Source organism: Poecilia formosa, unplaced genomic scaffold (genome assembly GCF_000485575.1).
Source record: "Poecilia formosa unplaced genomic scaffold, Poecilia_formosa-5.1.2 Scaffold477, whole genome shotgun sequence".
In the NCBI taxonomy this organism is placed as follows: Eukaryota; Metazoa; Chordata; class Actinopteri; order Cyprinodontiformes; family Poeciliidae; genus Poecilia; species Poecilia formosa.
In genome coordinates, this window is record NW_006800416.1 from 427384 (window position 1) to 434277 (window position 6894).

Here is a 6894-nt window from a genome sequence, read left to right on the forward strand (position 1 = left end):
GTGTGTGTGTGTGTGTGTGTGTGTGTGTTTGTGAGGTTAAAATAGGGGAGGGCAGCAAAGGGGTGGAGCTATTTTACCATATCTTAGTGGTCTCTTTTTATTGGTAGATGGATGGGGGATGTTTGGAGAGTGTTGAGAGGAAGCTTTGCTCAAGTCAGGGAGTGAGAGATGTTAGCTAGTTGTCAGATAAGCTGCCTTGGTTCGGGGAGACGGAGCAGCCTCAGTGCAGGGAGGGGATGGTAGACGAGTTACACTCCATCTGTTGTCAGTCACATTGATAAACCTGCAGCTTCGGGACATTTTGCACTGAGTTTCCTGATCAAAAAGGAGAATGTAAAAGGTTGACCTCGACTTCATCTTCTCAGGTGGATCCTGTTGCAATTTTCTCCTTTTTAAAAAAAAAAAAAAAAAAAAAAAAAAAAAAGGGAAATTGTCAATAACTTTGCATACTGGGCTTATTTTGCCACCAACAATTCTGGGAAATCCCCGTCTTTAGACTGTCGGCCTTGCTCCTGAACTGCCCAAAGGTTGCGTTTCGTGACAGAACTTTTCTCCGGTTTGGTTTTGGATCTGAGCGGTAAGTTTGTTTTTCCATTTTTCTTTTGCCTTGATATACCTCAAGTTTTTGCATGATTTGTTGCAGGTTGCAGCATTTTTATCAATGCACAAACTGAAACCTCCCTGTATTATAGGTACCTTCCACTGTGTGTCACAAATGTGTGTCTATATTTAGTGCAATACGGCGTTTACTAGATGTGTGACCGGTTTTCTATAATTCAAGTCCTTGAAATTGTTGAGAGTTGTATTTAGCTGTGTACTTTATTTCTTTTTGATAGTTTTACTGCATTTGCACAGTTTTCACAGAGCTTGTTCCTGCTCTGAATCTGAAATTAGTTTTTCTCTGCTATCAGATTCTACTTTATTGATCCCAAAAGGTAATTTAATGTTGTAACTCAAAATTAATTCAAGATTCTTCAAAGAGTTAAATTTTGTCACCTTCCTAAAATAATGGACCAAGTCTTTTTTTGTTGTTGTTGCCAAAAGTGATTCCCAACCGCCTTTAAATCAGATGACTTAGAAGTTTTAGAATTTGTTTTTTTGTCAAAAAAAGTGGGGTATTTTTTAGCCTAAATCTGATTACTTAGGGGAATTTATTTATTGAATTTTTGCCTCAATCAGATGGCCTGCGAGGGGATCACTTTTGAGGATGTTATATTAGGAAGGTGACAATATAACCAATACATTTTGTAAAACTTATTTCAAACAAGGAGAACTTTGAAGTAGTGATGATCAGTGATTTTATTTATTTTATTTGACATCTGTGATTGTGGTTTGACTTAGAAGAGCAGAGGCAAAATCAGTCAGCAAAACGCAGTGGAGAAAAATCAGGACTTACCCCTAATCCCCCCCCTCCACCTCAGAGGCAACAGAACAGACAGACAGTGGTGATATGTATCATGGAAGATGACTCTGCGCACCACCAGTTGCGGGAAAGAGGCAAAGGTGGGTAGAAAAGGAGAAGGAGGAGGATGATTTTAGGGAGGTCCCTTGTGGCTTCAGTAGGCATCTGTTCCCCCCCCCAAGCCCATATACCCCCTCTCTTTTGCCCCCATGGCCCCTCCATCCAGCCGGTCCCTGACGTGGCGAACCGGCTCACGGCCGGGTTTAGCCGGCAAATGGCAGCCGGGTGGCGCTGGGCCCTGAGGGAGCGGTCAGGGTCTGATCTCAGGGGAGCTCATCCACCCTGCAAACCCCCCCAGTGAGGCCTAACCCCAGACCAACGCAGACACGGAGCAGCATGCAGGGCATCGGCAGCGCAGGCAGGGAGGAGGCTGCAGCATCTGCTCACTGCGGAGAAACGTAGAGAATTTGGTCAGAAAAGCTGCATTTTCTGTATCGTCACTTTCCTAAAATAACGGCCTAAAAGGGATTTTGGTAAAATAAAATAAATCGCCACTTCTTTTGGTAAATAAAAAAAAAAGAATTAGACTATTATTTTAGGAAGGTGATGATATGTTTGTGCTGTAATATTTTATTTCAGACCTTAATTCATGTCCCAGCAAGTCAATAAAAACAACATACTAATAATAATTAGCTAGTTAGTGTCGCTCTACATTCCACTGCTTCAACCAATCAAGGCTAAAAACGACAATAAATCAATAAATACATGTTTTTTAAAAAGCAAATTGAAATTCCTTAATAATAAAGAGATTACCAGGTATCATTATCATAATCATTTTCTTATGGTTATCACTGTGAGCAAGGATTTTTCTAATCAGAATCTTTGAAGATTTCATAAGTTAATTATGTCTGACTAATAAAAACCCGTAAAAAGTTTGACTCAAATCCATTAATATAATGCAACGCAACACGGTTCTACTAGATTTTTTTATTGATCTGTCGGACATTGAGAGTTCAGCACAGAAAGGTTAACTTTCTAGGTCTGTTATGAAAACGAGAACCCTATTAAATATGGAAAGTTCCTAATTTGAGAGTCTGATTTTGTTCTCTGATAGTATAAACAGGTTTATACTATCAGAGAATAAACAGGTTTATACTATCAGAGAATAAACAGGTTTATACTATCGAATTTCCTGTATCAAGACAAATAGTTGATTGTTTTCCAACAAAAGGCGCTTACTAAAAGCTCCTCCTTTAGAGCTTTAGCAAAATGTGAATCAAAACATTGTCTTTACACACACACACACACACATATATATATATATATATAAAATTTAATGTAAATAGAAATATTAATTTCCAGAATTTTTAAATTGAGGAACCATAAGAATTGTTTGTTGTCTTGGTTACGTTAGTTTCACGTTCACAGTCACAGGATTTTTTTCAAGTTTTCATTTTTTGCTGATTCCTCAAAGATCCTATCTGCAGCTGATGCTGGTGTGTCTGCTGCATCACCAGCCGTGTTTTGCATGTATTTATGTGTGTGTGTGTGTGTGTGCGTGTGTTTTTTTGGGGTTTTTTTTGGGAGGGTGGTGGGGGGTGATCAGGTTTAAAGGCCGCCTCCCCCCACCGCCACCTCCGTCTGTGCATGCTGCTTCCGCCCGAGAGAACAATACTGCCGTCACAGGGGGACAGATTGGGTGGCAGCTGCATTGTTGAAGGACGGCAAGCCAGACACACTTCTTCCCCCCCTTCCCCACCCAACACACACAGGCCCACTCTCGCTCCTTCCCTTTGTACTCCTTTTGTTGTCGGTGGTCTAAATTATTCCGGCTCTCTTGTGGCATTCAGGGTGACAAACAGCGGCACGGCAGATTAGACGGCGGGGTCGGGACACGAGGAGGCCCCCGCTTTCCGGTGCCTTAGTCTGCAATTTTAGATATTACTCATGAGAGCTCAAATTGAATCACAGGCAAGCTTTCTGATCTTTTGAATTAGTTTGTAGGGGTTGGCAGGTAGAGAGAATGTGATACGTTTATATGACTTACAGCAAAATAACGACACAATTTAGATTTTTTTTTTTAAGTGAGTAACTTTACTGTTGTTGGGTTTGTTGCCAAGTCTTCAACCACGCAGCTTCCATGTTACTACAAGAAGGCTACTGAGTGTGTCTGTCCACCTGGCTGATCAACTACAAAACCAGGAAAAGCACAGGTTCTGTAGTTGACCAGGTTAGAATAAAACCTGAAAAATTTAACTTGGCAGTGTAAGAGCGGCCAAACAAGCCACCTTAAACCAACGCCAGACACGATGCTCTGTGCCAGCACTCCACATTCCCTCTTTATAAAACGGTAGGGAGCAGATTGGAAAGATTTGCAAAAGTAAAAATAAAAGGTAAGTTTGATTGATAAATCCTTAGTTTTGGCTATTTTGTTGCAGAGTTGTTGGCTGTTTTATATTAAAAGTACATCACTTGAAGTCAGAGTTCCGACTTCCTGTTCAGGGAGCTCCGAGTTTAATTCCAAATATGCAGTGAAAGTTGTAAATAGGAACTATTGACTCTCCTTAAAGTTTGCATGGATAGAATGCTGTCGCCTCCATCAATGTCGATTTGCGGGGTGTAACGGGGATGATGTTCAGTCGAGAAAATGGCAGCAAACGCTCTCATTCAAAAATGTAAACATTTCATATTTGTAAATATGACCTTGCGTGTCACTTTCAGAGGTTTTGTATTGATGAACAACTTTGTAAAACTGATGGTGTGTCATTCAGGAACGTTTGCTTGTTGCTCAACAGAAAAACTGCTTTGTACAAACATGATTTTATGTTGACAAAGCCTTAGATTTGACTAAGTTTAGTTTGAAGGCGTGGTGCATTCAGTTTGCACTTTGATGCAAGAATTCCCACACTCTTCACCAAGAAGAATAATTTGTGGAGTCAGATTTGGAAACTTGGAGGTCTTCAAGCAGCCCCAAGTCAAACTCCAAGATGGTTGTTTGACGTATAGCATGGTGGTAAAAGGTTGCAGGTTTATAATCTGTTTTTTTTGTTTGTTTTTTTTAACTTCTCAAGCTCTTTTCTCAAGAAACTAACTGCAAACATAATCTATGAAGCTGAAATTAGTTTTAAAAGTAAAATAATTCTTGCTTGGATAAAAGGTTTAGTTTTGTTATGGTGCATTTATACTTGGTAGTGAAAATTTGTGAGTTCCTAATTGGAAATAAAATATTAATATTATCCGAAGTCTAAATTCCCACTTGGAAAGGCAGAAGTCTTCGAGCCCCATATCCAATATGGCTGCCCGGCTCGCGTGTGTAAAAGTTGCAGATCGCTGCCTCAAGTGCTAACCTGCCCGCGCCTGATGGAGGATGCCTGGTGCTCAGCAGCAGCCAATCAGAGGAGAGCGACGTCAGGGAGGAGGGGAAGAAGCGGGGAGAGTCGGAAGCCTGACGGATGGCAGCAAAGGTGTGATTTTTGGCTCCCAGGTGGCAATTTTCAATCAAACAGCTGAGTAATCAGACTGAAAAAGGACAATGCGATCCTAAAAACCCAACTCACCTGTACGCCAAGAGGAAATGAGAAACGGTTTTTATTCTATGCCGAAAAAACACAAAACAAAAACACTGCTTTTGTACTGGCTCCGTATTTAGATTACCGCTAAGTTTCTGTTTTTAACATTCAAGTAAAAGCGAGGAGCCGGATCTGAAGGAGCAGGAGATTCGAACCGTTTCTCCAGCAGGAGCCCTCATGATGACTCCATCTGCATAAAAAGAAGAGAAAAAGCACTTTTTTTTTTTGGGGGGGTTTTTTGAAAAGGCCTTCCTGTCGTCTGGCATCCTGCGTCCAGGCACTGTGGCGTTTTGATTCACCTTAGTTTCTTCTCTTATTTTGAAAAACTGAATGCATGTACAGACAGATTTGTCAGCACACCTGGTGAAGACGTGTAAAAAGCATCGAAATGAATCAGTCTTTTATTGCAGCAGCAACATCTCACTCTGCACTGCAAAAACACAAAACTTACCAAGTATTTTTGTTTAGGTTTTAGTGCAAATATCTTAGTTTGATCTTATTTCAAGTGTACTAACTTACAAGTAACTTTTCAGCAAGATAGAAGAGCTTGTTTTAAGTCAGTAATTCCTTAATATTAGTTAAAAATGTACTAGTTGCATTGGCAGATTGTTTTACTTATAATGTGGGAAAAATGTCGTTACAGGTGAAAAATCTGCCAATGAAACTTAAGAGTTTCATATATTTTCAGGAAATATTTACTGAAACAAGCTCTTATATCTTGCTAAAAAGTTACATCTAAATTAGTTTTGTTTTTATCAAAGTCTATTAAGATATTTGCAGTAGAAACTAAACAAATAATTTGCTTAATATTATAAGCTGCATTTTTGCCAAATTTTGGCATTCTTTAATGTTGTACCTTGAAACAACATTAAAGAAGCTAAATTTTAAAGGTAGAATATTTATTCAGTGGTTAACACAATGAGTTGGTAATCCTCTAAAATGAATAGAACTGATACAATGAATTAATATTTAGGCTGATCAGGGCCTAAAAACAGTTTCCAACCCACAGCTATTGTTGCCCTGAATACTGCTAATCCATCCATCCATTTTCTAACAGGAGGGTTGCTGGTGTCCATCTCCAGTTTTGGGTGAGAGGCGGGGTCACCCTGGACAGGTTGCCAGTCTGTCACAGGGCAACACAGAGACAGACAGGAAAAACAACCATACACACACACATCTAGAGAGAATTTAGAGAGACCATTTAACTTTTTTGGACTGTGGGAGGAAGCCGGGGTACCCGGAGGGAACCCACGCATGCACAGGGGGAACATGCAGGCTCTATGCAGAGGGGCCCCGGGCTGGGAATTGAACCCAGGAGCTTCTTGCTCCAAGGTAACAGTGCTACCAACTGCACCACTGTGCAGCCCCACTGCTTATCCATCTTTATTTATTTACTTTTTTTTTCTTAACAACCCAGTTCTGTCTACTTCTACTGTGTAATATTGCTGTCTCTGACTGTAAGGCGTGCAGTGTGCTCTCTGACACAGAGCTTCCTTTCAGCAGGAGAGTCTCTGTCTCTGTTAATAGCAGGCCATGGCCGTGCAGAGACCACTAAAGGGGCAGGTGCTCAAAAAAAAAGGGCACATCTAAACGCAGTTTTGGACAGAATATTAACAAAGCCTCTCAGCTTTCAGAGTTTAGTAAACAATGATAAATTACAAAATTGTGAGACATACAATTAAAGCTAAGGTAAATCTCTATACAGAGCATATAACTATGCATATGTAAGATATTTTATTAGTAATTTCTTTCTGCAGGTCTATTTTGTTATAGGAAAGTATTGCAATATTCAAACCCGCAATTTAGCAAGATATGTAAATCAGAGCTGGACCGCCAGACATATTTTGTCTTTACAGAATTACACTATTAAAAATATAAGCAAGGGCACAAGGCAACCTTTTAGTGTTCTGTAATCTATAAAAA